Source organism: Maylandia zebra, linkage group LG3, assembly GCF_041146795.1.
Source record: "Maylandia zebra isolate NMK-2024a linkage group LG3, Mzebra_GT3a, whole genome shotgun sequence".
In the NCBI taxonomy this organism is placed as follows: domain Eukaryota; kingdom Metazoa; phylum Chordata; class Actinopteri; order Cichliformes; family Cichlidae; genus Maylandia; species Maylandia zebra.
In genome coordinates this window covers 18,161,884-18,176,487 of record NC_135169.1, presented here as the reverse complement: position 1 = coordinate 18,176,487, position 14,604 = coordinate 18,161,884, and the positions used below count along the sequence as shown (strand labels likewise).

At 38.4% G+C, this 14,604-nt stretch overlaps 1 long non-coding RNA gene across 2 annotated transcripts; it reads right to left on the bottom strand.

Annotated features, from left to right (window-relative positions):
• Nucleotides 1-11,952: 11,952 nt before the first annotated feature.
• Nucleotides 11,953-13,982, bottom strand: LOC143412413 (uncharacterized). Of its 2 annotated transcripts, XR_013097244.1 has the most exons (5): nucleotides 13,844-13,982; nucleotides 13,224-13,327; nucleotides 12,950-13,083; nucleotides 12,680-12,788; nucleotides 11,953-12,310 (listed from the first exon to the last, which is right to left on the bottom strand). It is a non-coding gene; the product is annotated as an uncharacterized LOC143412413 (long non-coding RNA). The 2 variants fall into 2 exon arrangements; XR_013097245.1 differs by lacking the exon at nucleotides 12,950-13,083.
• Nucleotides 13,983-14,604: the final 622 nt, after the last annotated feature.

Here is a 14,604-nt window from a genome sequence, read left to right as displayed (position 1 = left end):
AAGCAGTTCCTATGGAATTTTTTTTTTGGAACTTTCATTCTTAGCAACTCTGACTGTCCCACTTACACTTATGATGGATTTAGAATTAATTTTTACACAGTAACATACACGATTTATAGTCAGGGCTGCACATAATTGGTTCGCAAGTGTGCATTCGCTGTCAAAATAAAAGTATTCCCGGAAATTCAGAGAATAGGCGCTTCTTTTGCGGTGGAGGAACACCAAAGTAATTGCTTACGGAGCTTGCTTCTTCAACATCTTTAAGAGTTCTGAACAAATGTCTGTCCTCCTCCAGAACATCTAATGTACGCATACGAGCGTCCCAACTTCTTATCTGGTGCGCGTCTTTTATTTTGACAGCAAATGCGCACCTGTGGACCATTTATGTGCATTTATGTTTTTTGGGAGTCCTCTGCATAACCCATGGTACAAGGCCACTATGTCAATTCAAAGATTTAAAGATATTCACAGTTTCTTGCACTTTGATGACAAGAGGACCAGAGCCTATGGACTGAAAACAAACCACATGGCAGCTTTCAGCTACATATGGGGCCTGTTGCTGGTCAACTGCAGGCAGAAATTCATCCTCAGTGATTATGTTACAGTGGATGAACAACTTGTGCCTTTCAGAAGGAAGGCCCAGCTTCTGCAGTATATACCGAGCAAGCATACAAACGTGATACAAGTGATACAAAAACTGCAATTTCTTAAAATTAATGAAAAAATAAATAAAAATGCAAAGGGCCTCATGTCACAAACATGTTTTATGAGGAATACCTCAAATATGAAAATATAACAACTCTTTGTTTTAAAGATTTTGAAGAATAACAACAGAGTGTATAGAAAAATGCATTGTTTCTATTTGGGGTCATTTTTGTGGGTGTGTGTATGTTCAGTCCATGTGTTAACGTGGGTCAGATGTCAGGAGGCAGAGTTCAGGAGTCTGACAGCTGTGGGGAAGAAGCTGTTCCGGTACCTGGTGGTCTTAGTCCGGAGGCTCCTGTAGCGCCTCCCAGAGGGCAGGAGGGTGAAGAGTCCATGTGATGGGTGACTGGGGTCTTTGATGATTTTCCCAGCCCTTTTCAGACACCGCTTCCTGTAGATGTCTTTTATGGCAGGAAGTGGTGCTCCGGCGATGCGCTGGGCAGTTTTCACGACCCTCTGCAACGCCTTCCGGTCCGAGGCAGAGCAGATTCCCGTACCAGACTGTTATACAGTTGGTCAGGATGCTCTCGATGGTGCAACGATAGAAGTTCACCAGGATGTCTGAGGACAGGTGGTTCTTCCTCAGAGTCCTCAAGAAGAAGAGGCGCTGGTGAGCCTTCTTGACCAGCTTGGAGCAGTTGGTCGTCCAGGTGAGATCCTCGGAGATGTGGACTCCCAGGAACTTGAAGCTGCTCACAGCCGTCCCCTTAATGTGGATGGGTGGATGTGGGTCAGCATTCCTCCTGTAGTCCACGATGAGAACCAGACACGGAGAAGCTGCATTCAGCTTTTATGCTCCATATATCTGGAACAAACTCCCAGAAAGCCTCAGATCAGCTGAAACACTCAGTTTATTTAAATCCAGGTTGAAGACTCACCTGTTCTCAGCTGCATTTGAATAAAACACCAAATCCACACTTTTAAGCTTAAATTTCAAAACTTACATTTTAACTACTGTATCTACTGTTTTTTTTAATCAATTTTAAATCATGCTTTTTTATTTGTTTTTGTTTTTAATGTCTCTGTAAAGCACTTTGAATCACCTTGTTGTTGAATTGTGCTATATAAATAAACTTGGCTTGCCTTCTATATCCAAACTAAAAAAGAAAAATCAATAAACAGCTGGCTTCCAAAAAAATAGTAACTGGAATCATAGTTCTAGATTTCAATATGAAGATACAATCTCAAAATACAAAATAAGAAAGCAAACAACAGAGAAGAATTTATTTTCTTTATTTTTATGTTTATGTCTAATGCTTATTATTAACATTGTTGTTGACAGTTTACTCAGACATGGATCATTGCACTTTTTAAATATAACATTATATAATTATAATGTTTTGACAAGACTAACATCATCTATTGTATAAAAGAATTCCTCTTTCTCTTTTAACTGACATCCAGCCTGCAGCGTATATGTAGTGACAGGAATCAATATTACCCCACTCTCTTCACCTCCATAACACTTAGTCTTCCTTCAAGACTATCTCTGCTCTGTTTCTCTTCCTATATAGATCATTGTTGGATCCACCTCCAAAGTACCTTGAGGTAACTGTGGTTACGACTAGTACTATATATTATCGCGGCAGGGTATCTGATGACCAGTAGGTGTTAATTGCCTGGATTTTGTTCTTCCCATTCAGCAGACTCTTCAGGACTGGTTGCATATTTCGTATCGACTTCTTCATGCTTCCCATTTACCTTTGGGATTACCAGGTACTTGTAACTGTCCTCAATGGCTGCAATGTTACCTTCTTGTTGTGCAGTCCCCTCAGTTCTGAATACTTTCCCTCTCTTTGTTACAGTCTAACTACACTTCTCCACTGTAAATAACATTCCAATTTCATTGCTGTAGAATGATAGGTGTCCTGCTTGTGTTATATTTTTAGTTCTAGGATCATCTATTCACGCTTACCTCCATATTCCCAGTGTCTTTCCAGTCGGTCGTGTCTCAGTCTTTATGGGCGACCGGGGTTCATGGGGTTACGAAGCTCATCTTGTAACCAGAAGGTTACCGATTAGATCCCCAGCTCTGTCTGTCTTGGTCATTGTGTCCTTGGGCAACACACTTCACCTACTGTCTACTGGTGTTGGCCAGAGGGCAGCCTCGCTTCTGTCAGTCTGCCCCAGGGCAGCTGTGGCTACAACTGTAGCTGCCTCCACCAGTGTGTGAATGTGAGAGTGAATGAATAGTGGAATTGTAAAGCGCTTTGAGGGTCTCGAAAAGGGCTATATTATCATTATTATTATTATTCCGTGTCAAGTCTGTGTCTCTGTGTTATACTTACTGTTTTACTTTGATAGTCTGTGTCCTTTGTCAATGTATTCTGCTTTACTTCCTTTGTCTAATTAGGTCTGATTTGTCCCTGCTGTGTCACCACCTGTTCGCCGTCATCTTTTTGTCCTGCCTGTGTATTTAAGTCCTGTGTTTCTCTCTGTCAGTTGTTTTGTTGTAACCTCAGTGTGTTTTTATGTGACTTGAAGATTCCGTCTTCTAGTTTTCTCAGTTTAGTGCCATGTTTCTAGTTTTCTGAGATTTGGTTAGCGCTCTTATGTTTGGATTGATTTGCTACCGCAATAAAGCCACCTCCCTTAGTAAATTATTCTGTCTCTGAGTCAAGCGTTTGGGTTCTTCATCCTGCCTGCCACAGCATAACATGACATACAGATTTGAGGTAAATGATGATCATGAGGTGGCTCCATTCTCTAGTCAGTATCTGTAGCCAGTCTTATTATTAATCTGTCTCAGGGTTTTGTTCACCACATCCATATTGAATTTCTGGTGAAGGCTCTTAGGGTTCTGCTAGTCTTGTACAGTTCTAGTTCTATTCCAGGATCCATGTATAAGGCACTGAGTTGTAGACTTTCTTGTAGGTCAATTCAGACAGCGCATTGGTTAGGCAGTCTGGTCTTACAAAGTGACTGCGTTGTTCACTTTGGTAGTGAATAGGACTGCTGTTTGGCAAGATTAAAATGACAAGTAAACAAAGACTGGTGTCTATTCAGATTACTCAAACATCCAGAGAATTTGAATGTTTCCAAAACATGTTCAATGAAAAAAAACATGAGAAATATAAGTTCTCCATAAATTAAGCAAATCATATTTTAATAAGTATCTTTCAGTCAGGTGTGACATTTTTGTCTTCATTTCCCCACTACAAGAAATTTTGCACTTATTTTATTTGCACTTTTCGTCTGTGAAGGTTCTCAGTCATCCAGGTCATCGTAGTCAAAGGAGCTTGCAAAGAAAAGCGTCTGGACTTCTTTAAGTTACTTGAAGACGTTTCACCTCTCATCCGAGAAGCTTCTTCAGTTCTAAGGTGAAATGGTGGAGAGTCCCAGATATAAACCCAGTGGGAGTATCCCCCCAAAGAGGGACAAAGGACCCCCTGATGATCCTCTAATCGCCTGAGCCAAGGTGTGAAACTGGGCGTGGGTCCCAATCAGCCAGAGTTTCGGGTGAGTTCATTGTGAAACCTGGCCCCACCTTATCATGCGATTTCCTGAGGCCAAGGATGTGAGTGGGCATTAAGGCGTCTGGGAAGGGATCTCAAAACTGGGTTATAGATGGCAGACAGTTGGTGTCGTAAACCACCGCCTCTGTTCAAAGATGGACATAGATGGCTTCTTTCACTCCTTCAAGATTATTTTTTACAGTAAAGAGAGACATGAAGAATGTTAGGAGAGAGAGAGGGAAGGCATGCAGCAAATGGCTAGGGGTCAGACTCTAATCTGAAAGCTGCTGCTTTCTGGCCACCTGGTCACCCCCTGAGCTAAACTGGGCCTATAATCTTTCTGATTTAACTGACTTAATCACTTCTTCCATCCCTGTGTCTATTGTACCCCATCCCTACAGAACTGCTGAATGAAGTTTTGCCATTAATGGTTTCTTAAATATGATAATGTAATGCGGTAAAGGACAGAGCACCTGACTGCAGCGTCATAGATAATGAGCTAATCAGAAGTGTTTCGACTACGGAGCCTGAGTGTGTGAATAAAACACAGGAAACAGAAATAGAGCTCAAAAATATATATAGTATGTATGTTATGGCAATGCGAAATGTATAGACTGATGTACAAAAATATATATATAAATATATGCATATATAGCACAAACAAAAATAATGGTAATAATACGAAACAGCTTATTGGGTCCCAAACGGAGGTGGGACGAGGTTTAGTCCAGTATCAGATCAGTTTTGTTCCATTGACCATGTAGCAACAGTTCAATTTAGTCCATAGATTCACAGGTCCTACCACAATGCAGCGGTGGTTGGGTGGCTTGCTTTGATCGCAGGGGGGGGGGGAAAAAAACAAACAAAAACCTGACCAAAACAAAGTCAAACATAAATTAGCATTCACAGAAGAAAATGAAACAGCGTTCTACTGCCATGACAAAATAAATAAAGCCATAAATAACAAAGTCAAATAATTAATGCCATATTTCATACAACAATCAAACCAATAACCAGACAAACCATAACATCTCATAGTCATCATCTCTTATGATAAATCTCATTCAAAATACTACTGAAAAACATTTACATGGGTCCCATCAAAGTAAAGTAAATTAGCAACAAGGCTAAAAAACATTATCCAAGGTTAATCAAATAATTACAAAAGAGACTTAATTTTAGGTGTTGCGCAACAAATTCAATAATATTTCTCATGTTTTTTCATTAATCTAAAAGGAGTTTTAACTCAATTCAAAAGTCCCATAGGCATTCTGGCATTTTATCAAAATGTAACAAAAAACATCCAAAACGGACAAAACTACAAAAACCAAATCACTCACTCAACTCTTGAAACGTTAATTTAACATTCGGCCATAGTGAAAAAAAACAAAAACAATTTTCAATAATTAAGACCAGTAATTGCACTTAATTGTCACTAGCCTGGCGTTAGCTTACCGGTGTTTAGAATGCGCGACCGCGGCTCTGCATTTTCATTAATTGTAACAAAACAAACCAACCAAATAACTCACCGTTGAGTGAATCGAGAGAGGGTAGAAAGTTGAATGAATCGCCTGGGTTATTGCACGCTGTCAATTGATATGTAGTCCGTAATTTGTCGATATCTGACAAGCACGTCAACCACAGGGACAGCAGCAGCCATGGGAGCAGGGGACATAGGACATGAATAATAATAATAATAATAATAATAATAATAATAATAATAATAATAATCTTCAACGGCAGCTTGCATCCCAAGATGTTGCACTACTGCCATCTCCTGGCTTTTCAAGGGACATGCAGCTAATTGACCCGGAACTTATAGAATAGAATTCATTCCCGCCACAATAAAGGGATAAACCTATCTCTAGTAATGGGCTGTGCACCACAGCCGTTTAAATTGGCAGTAATTAAACCAGGGGTGGGCAACTCCAGCCCTCGAGGGCCAGTGTCCCTGCAGGTTTTAGATGTGTCCTTGAACCAACACAGCTGATTTTAATGGCTAAATTAGCTCCTCAAAATGTCCTGAAGTTCCCCTGAGGCCTGGTAACGAACTAATCATGTGATTCAGGTGTGTTGACCCAAGGTGAGATCTAAAATCTGCAGGACACCGGCCCTTGAGGCCTGGAATTGCCCATCCCTGAATTAAACCATTACTTAAAAATCAATCACCTGACCCAGCTGGTTTAACTATCTTCAAACTTCTTTTGCCTCAAAGATTCTTGAAAGTGTAATTGTAAAACAGGTAATTTATGATTTGTTGAAGAATGGTTTATTTGAAAGGTTTCACACAGTATTCAGAAATCAACATAGTGCAGAGCACGAGTGAAGCACTTCTTATGTTTTTTCCTCCTAGAAGAGCACTTCTTGGCTATGCTTTTTTAGGTTTGTGCATTTTGAATAAGTCATCCTTCAATTGAAGTTGCATTACAAGTGTTCATATTTCTAATTTTTGACAATAAATAAAAATCCTTTTTTCGTTCAGAGAGTAAATCAGTCCTTCAAGCCCCATTCTTTCCACAGCATCATGTGCTCTCTTAAACCTAGGTGTTATTTTTATTTAAAACCAAATGGTTAGATGTAAACACAATCTTTATTCATCACCTGCCCTACTCTACAGATTTAGTTACTGTAAATTTATTTCGAAGAGAAGTGTCAACACAAATATTTTAATGTTGCAGAAAATAAGAAAGAAGCAGTTTATTCTGGGAAAATAAAGTTTTGCAAGAAAAAAATTCTTTTTTATTACATATTCAGTTTGTTTCTATTAAAAGAAGCAACCCAACTCCAAGTTATAGCAGTAGTCATTTCATTCCTTATGTAGCATTACAGCAAAATAAAATAGGTACGGTTGCAATATCAGAAACTTTGTTGCCAGGTGTATCATGCTTTGCTGCGACCCAGGAATCATCCGATGTTCTTGACACAGACAGATGGGAGGAGGTTTGTACAGCTCTTATTATCCCAACACTTCTTTTCTGTAAACACCAAAAGTCAAGATTATCTGAAATCATGATCACATTGGACACAAACTTACTAAGATGAATATTGTGAGGTGAAACTATCCCCTGGGACTTGTTGGGGACTTGGGAAAAGAGTTTAACATAATGACTAATCATTAAATGCACACATAAACACATGGGAAGTGGTGCAGGAGAACAGGGCCGTGCAGAGAGATTTAAAGGGGCGGGTGCTCAAAGTTAAAAAGGGGCACATTGAACCAGGCTGAATAACAACAACACACATTCATCACGAATCTAATATGGGCAACAAGGCAAAGCAAACGTAGCCGATGTTTTACCTGATGGGTACAATGTTGCTGTTGAGGGGTTGCTGTGGATAGTGCTGGAGGGCAGGGCTGTGTTGATCTGAGACTGTTGACATTAAAAAGTCCATCGGAGAGATGGTAGCTAATTAAACAAGTGTCATGAGATAATAACAAAATGCAAAGATTGGTGACAGCGCTTGGAACCATAAGGCAACAAAAAACTGTGAGAAATAATTTCGGCTCTGCCTGTGAATCACTCTTTGCTTCTCTTCTTCCTTCCATCCCATCATTTCATATATCACTCTCCACTTGCTATGTGAGAACAAGGCACAACTTGCTATTGCAATAAACTATAATCTAATTATCCACACCTAACAACTCCAGCACTTAATCTATAATAAAATGATGACAGAAAAATGTTATAGCCCTGCCTTTAGTAGCCTCACACAGCTCCTACTGTTTCCTCCTCATGTCCTTACCAGCCATGTCTGGACAATGTTATATCCTGAGTAATATTTTTTTTAAAAATCCATCTAAATAAAACACACACATGCATGCACACACAGTGACATTTTAGACCTTCTTCAGAATACTGTATATACTATGGGCATCACGGTGCTGATTCAGAATCCTTACATTATTATTTATTACTAGAGCTACAATAATAAAGCAATGAGGGGGAAGTAATGAATATGAAATAATGTATTTATGATGATTCCATTTGTTTCACTATCCACTCTGTGCAGAGCAAAGCTTATTACATTTTTAAACTGTAGATACAATAATTTTACTGCTGTAAAATCCAAATTTTGTCTTATTTAAAATATAAATCTGATATAATCTGCTTCTTAATGTATGTTCTTTAAAATACAGCGTGTGTTTTTTAATATATTATAATTATAATAATGCATAATTATGTGGACATGCATATTACATCGTTTTTTAGTGAAATATAATCCCTCCAGAAAGGCAGGAAAAGCCCGGAAACTTACTTTAAAACTAAATATGTTCCCTAAAACGGTGACAGAGCTACAGACCCATGACAGCCTTACACAGGTAGCCAGCAGCTGTGACCAGCACTACTTGTGCAGTTAATAAAAGGACAGGTAATGTTTGTCGCGCTGTTGCACACACAGCATGCTCGTTTGTTTTAGTTCGTCAGTTGCAACAAGACAGCTTACCAACGTGTACATAATAAGCTAATACTCCTGTGTGCTACACACTACAGTGTGCGCTGTACACCTACTTACTGGTTTTGTTGCATCAGTCTGTCTCTCTGAGTTAACTTGTGTTTCTTCTACAGCTCCGGACCGCTAAAAATGCGCGTGCTCTTTGTGAGCTCGTTCCCGGCTCGTAACCAGCGCGTTCTGCTGTCAAGGGCAATCATTGCTTAAATGTGATCATGTGACTGATGCAAGCCAGATCCTTTTATTTAGCGAAACTGTGATTAATAGTTAAATATTATTGTTGAGGGGCACAGACGGGACTCCGCACGCACACACACATAAAAAAATAAATAAAGAATTTTTTTTAAAAGTTGCCTCAACAAAAGGGCACTTTGGGCACCCATCAGGAAAGGGGCGGGTGCTCAAGCCCCTCTAGCCCCCCCCTCTGCACGTGCCTGCAGGAGAAGGACTCACTGTGCAATGGCAGTCTCAGACTATTAAACATAACAACGGGATGGTTCTGTTAGCGTTTGTGATTATCTGAGGTAATTTACTCAAATGATGCACAAAGGCTCACTCCTGCATTCTGTCATGCGCACATTTTTCAGAAGGAATTTGGGAGAAATATATTAAATATTTAATCTGCTTTGGCAGTTGAAATTACAAGTTACAGCACTGTACTTTTGTGTGAAGCAGTGAACTGCTTCACAAAAAAGATGACCCTCATTGGACTGTACAGCTTATATACTGTGACAATAACAAAAGATTATTATGGTCATTTTCTCCCAGCACCCATCCTGATGTCTCCCTTCAAATCCACTCCGTTCAGTCCGACCTCGCCTCATATCTGCTCCTCCTGGAATCAGAAAGACAGAGAAAAAAAAATAACCGCGGCTAAGCCTTGGCTTTCTGCGGATTTCTAAGGCCCAGGTCAGGACATCTTGTTCGGACTTCCTGACCTAGAGACAATATTCTTACACAGTGTATGTGTAAGCATGCTGCAAAATATCCCTCTGCACTCAACGTCCACAATATAACGCCAGACAAAGCTTAAAACCCTCAAAACACGAAGCGCCAACTCGGTTATGAGCAGAACTGCATTGTGTATATAAAAAAAATAATGAAAAAAGCTCTAACTAATCATTTAAATAAAAAAAAATCAAAAGTTTTTGACCCTAACAGTTCCATGACATTTTCTTTACAGCATGATATATACAGCATGTACAAAAAATTCTGTCATAGTCCCTGTTCCTGAATCCAGTCATCTTAAATCCCTATTTGACTTCAGACCTTTTGCTCTAATGTTAGTTGTCTTGAGGGTCCTAGAAAATCTTTTCAGGCCAGAAATCATGAAGAAAGCCTGTATATCTTCTTGATCTCATTACATTTGACAGCCAAATATGAATATTTTATAGACGTGTCGATGAGTTTTTATTTCTGTACTTTTTCTGTTTTTGTCATTTTTATTGGTTTGTTTGTTTGTTTTACACTCATTTTTATAATGTGATGATAAAATCTAAAATGAAATTAGATAAACAGGTTAGTTTGCTGCACTGTGATTGATTTAAAGTAAAGAACAGTCACACACTGGTGGCTATGGTTTCTTGGTCAGAGTTAGGTTACATCAAGTGTAGGGGAGATTTGTATGAATTTGAGCTGATAATGGTGAGATCCTGTTTACAGGCAAAGTCACCCTCTACAATGTAGACAACAGAAAATATAATTTATTTAATATTTCTTCTTTTTCTTCTGATTCACAGAGAGTATAATTATAAAAAAGGGTTACAGTAAAGTTTGTTTTCCCATCTACTTATATTATTTTATTATTATGTTATTATAGCACAAGGTTCAGTTAGCTTTGCACACAAACAGAAACATACTCCAAAAACGGCTTTTTACTTTCTTACTTTGAGTACATTTCAGTGCCAATACTTTTACTTAAGTACAGAATGTCTGTACTTCTGCCAAATCTCATTACAGAAGCCAGGCTCCTCTACAGCAATTTCAGGCTTTTCCATCCCCAATGCACAGCAACTGATGGAGAAACTGAGGTCATTGAGGTCAGTGTGCATTAAATGTACCATTGTATTTTGGACATTGACCTCAGTAAAATTCTTTGTCATGTTAAGATGTGATTGGTGCAGAAAATGTTAACTTATTTACCAAGAATCTTACAGGTCAGAGATTGAAAAATAGCTCTTATGAAATTGTTCATCAATTTTTGAAATTGAAATTGAACTTCACTTGAACTACACTTTTAAAGCATATTTTTAAAAGCTGTTTTTCCTTCACAGTTTCACCAAGGCTGTTGCCTAATGGTGGATCTGATAATGATCTGTAAGTATTTATAAATAAGTCACATCTTTAGATATGATCATTATCGTGATTTATATGCTTTTTATGGCAAAATAACGAACGAGAAATAACTGAGCATGTCAAATGAAAAGCTGTCACACTGGAAACTTGTACAGACAAAATAGTTTCATAAGTTATATTTAGTAAATGATTTGTGTGGTGATGGGAAAAGAGATGACCCTTCTGTTTGTAGCCAACATATGGACAAGGCACATTCTTTGAATTGTTCCACGACTGTCTAATTAAGGGCCTTGCAACTCCTTGGTCTGTGATGGTGATTGTACAAGTTTTCTACAGCTGTTATTTCTGCAAATGTATTTATTTGTTAATATTCTGTTCAGTTTTTCCTTTCTAATAATAATGTATTTCACTTTAACGTATCACACTGTATAGACACAGGCCTGAAAGCACACATTAGAGACAGGCATACACCAATGGACACATAAAAAAACTTCCATATTTGGGCGTGTTGAAGGTTCAACATATGGTGCAGGTTTCTGTTATTGGAATGAGTACTTGTGTTCACGATGGCTCCAAAAGTCTGCCGTAAAGAGTCTGAGGTATCCACCTTAGTAGAAGGTGCTCGTTTTAACTATTACCAGATGTGCAGCTGGGCCACATATAAGTTGAGGCAGGAAACCCACGCGTGTACGATATCTCAAACTGACTGGGACGTTACTGCTATAGTGTAAATTTAGTGGATACAAGAAACATGCTTCATAACAGTATGTATCCTATCACGCTAGCACTGATCTGATGTTTATGAGATCCCGAGGTCTGGCTCTCTCTGCCTTACTGTAAAAGTCATCCCAAACCATTGATAGAGATACTGTAAAAGAGGTTCAGAGAGTCAATCAGGTCTTCAAGCCCCATTTTTGCCACTTCATATGTTCTTTTAAATGTAATAATTTTAAAAAGTTGCACATCAATAAAACCTTTGCTTACCACCTGTCCTTGTAAATGTGTGCTTCTCTTCAAATTTACAGTCACTCAGAAATATCAATGCTTAAGATTTTAATGATACAGAAAATAAGAAAAACTGTTCATTTGGGGAAATAACATTTTGCAAGAAAAGCGTTCATTCCATTACACTTTCAGTTTGCTTCTACAAAGAGAAACAATCCAACTCCAATCATGCCACATGTGACTTCATTCCTTATGTCGCATTAGAGCTAGACAAAATAAGTAAAGCTGTAACCTCAGAAACAGATTCTGTAGAGGATATATGAGAGTGACTGCTTCTTTGCCAGGATTACCATGCCTTCATGTCAGCGGAAATCATCAGATGTTCTTGGTACAGACAGATGACAGTAGGTTGGTACAGTATGCATCATCCCAACACTTAAGACCAAAAATCAGCATTGCTGAAAGGAATATTTTGGTTTATATAATAACAATAATATTAGTCAATATTCACTGTTAATTATACTATCACATCACTCTGTAAATATGTATATATATTGTAGCAATCAGAGTTATAGTCTGACGACCAAGAAAATGCCCAACAGATTTACTTTCACAAGTGGATGATTATGGCTTTTGCCAGACTCATCCACTTGATTGTCATAGTTTGTCTAGTCTTTATTATTTATTCTTTTTTTTTTTTTAATATTTCTTTTACTTGTTATCGTCCCTTATGTAGCCAGTTTATCAAAGAAAAATATTCTCCAAACATGACATACCATTGCACACCCAGCACACTCTATACTTTCAGGGATTTCTGATTAATTTACCTCCAAAATTCATCCGCAGGCATTGCTCATAATACGAGTTGCTTGGCTGTCCAGGGCACCAGTTTGTGTATCTGAACTGTGTTCCATCAATCCAATACCAATAACCATTCTGAAAAACAGAACAGAATAGACAATAATGCATTTAAAAACAAGCTAAAGTGCAAACAACTACTATATAGAGACAGTGATACCAAAGAACAATGTTTGATAAGTGGATTTTTAACTGTCTCATAATGTCTATAAATATTTGTACAATGATTAGTCAGATACCTCTTGTGCATCTGAGCCTCCAAGCCATGTTTCTTGACTTGCATGTGTGGAATTAAATATGAGGTGCTGAACAAACATTACTCTTCAAAGGTGTGTACAGATGCAAGGTTTGCTTTCATGAAGTCACAGTTTCTCTACAGTGGAGATCAACAGGCAGCAGAATTTCCAAAGTAAACAAAATAAAAAGGATTTCACCAAGCTAAATTTACAAAGCATTGTGTAAGAAAGTATTAAAGTCCATGCATAAAAACGAATGGTAAATCCACATTTTTACCTGAGCCCAAGACATGGCATGAAAAACATAGATAAAACAGCGTTTGGAGTACTCTGTCCAACCATGAGGGCATTGTTTTTTTGGCTTCATATCATGAGGTTCACCTGAAAAAAAAAAGTACTTTATAAACTGGTGTCGAACAAACTATCCTATGCCTAGAAATGAATTTAGTTTTTATATTTATTCTTTAATTTCAGACCATTAAACACCATCAGGGCTGCAGTTTTGTTGTTTATAACTCATCATATTCCCCCATGTCTTGTTCATTTAACAGCTTTCTTTCCTGGCTCCAAATAGGATAACCTTTAGAGCAGCTCACTTCTAGTCTGACAAAAGTGTTTAAAGCCCACAAGTTTAATATGATTCTACTTTACAGTGCTTTTGCTCTCTCGGACACTGCTTTGTTTCTTTCAGTGTGTATTATGTGCTTAACCTTTCCAAATTTGTCTATATTTCTGCTGCCAGTACTATACTGTGACTGGTCAAATGTATGAGTTAGCTGATAATCAGTTTATCGTCTCTCACTGTGGGGAACATCTATGTTTTGCTCTGACACCTGCACTACAACACAAGTTCAGCAAACCCTGCGTCATTATTTATATAGCACTTTAAAAACACACCTGGTAAACCAAAGTGCTGTTGTAACAGGGCGGCCCTTAGCAGCTGGAAAGACAGTGAGATGAACCAAGACAAGTGTGGTGGAACAAAAGTACTCATTTGCTATACAGCTCTCCTTACAACAATTAACTCATCAAGCTTGGTCACAGCACAAAATCCACACTCTAATGACAACTGGCAGCCTTAAATATGTTCAGCTGTCACAGACTTAACCATTATTCCACTCTCAGGTAAATTCTTAAATCCCAACCTTCCACCACAGTATACAATATATCAAGAATAATAAGACTAAATAAATACATAAATACATTTCACATTTTCATATTAATAAATAGTTCACACTTTAATTTTACACCAAACCCAGTATTATAAGAACCCAGAAACCCAAGCACAACAAGATTCACTACCCACACTCTCTTTACCAATGGTCTCTCCCGGAACCTTTAAATGGTGTCTGGACCCCAGGTGAAACATTTGCCCAAACACCTTGAAGAGGACACAGGCAAGAAAGGTGAGTAATCATTATCTTACAAACACTTATTTGCACCACTTTTATTCCTAGATTTCACACACACACATTTGCATTAGTTTTCCTTACTGGTCAGTAGTGATGGGCAGATGAAGCCCCATGAAGCACTGAAGCTTTTCATCCAATTGGTTCACCCCAACGCGAAGCTTCATGAAGCTTCATTTGCTCTAGCAGGACACCTACTGGACGTAAAAATAATAGCTGGCATGAATTTGAAGAGTGTGGCATTTTGCA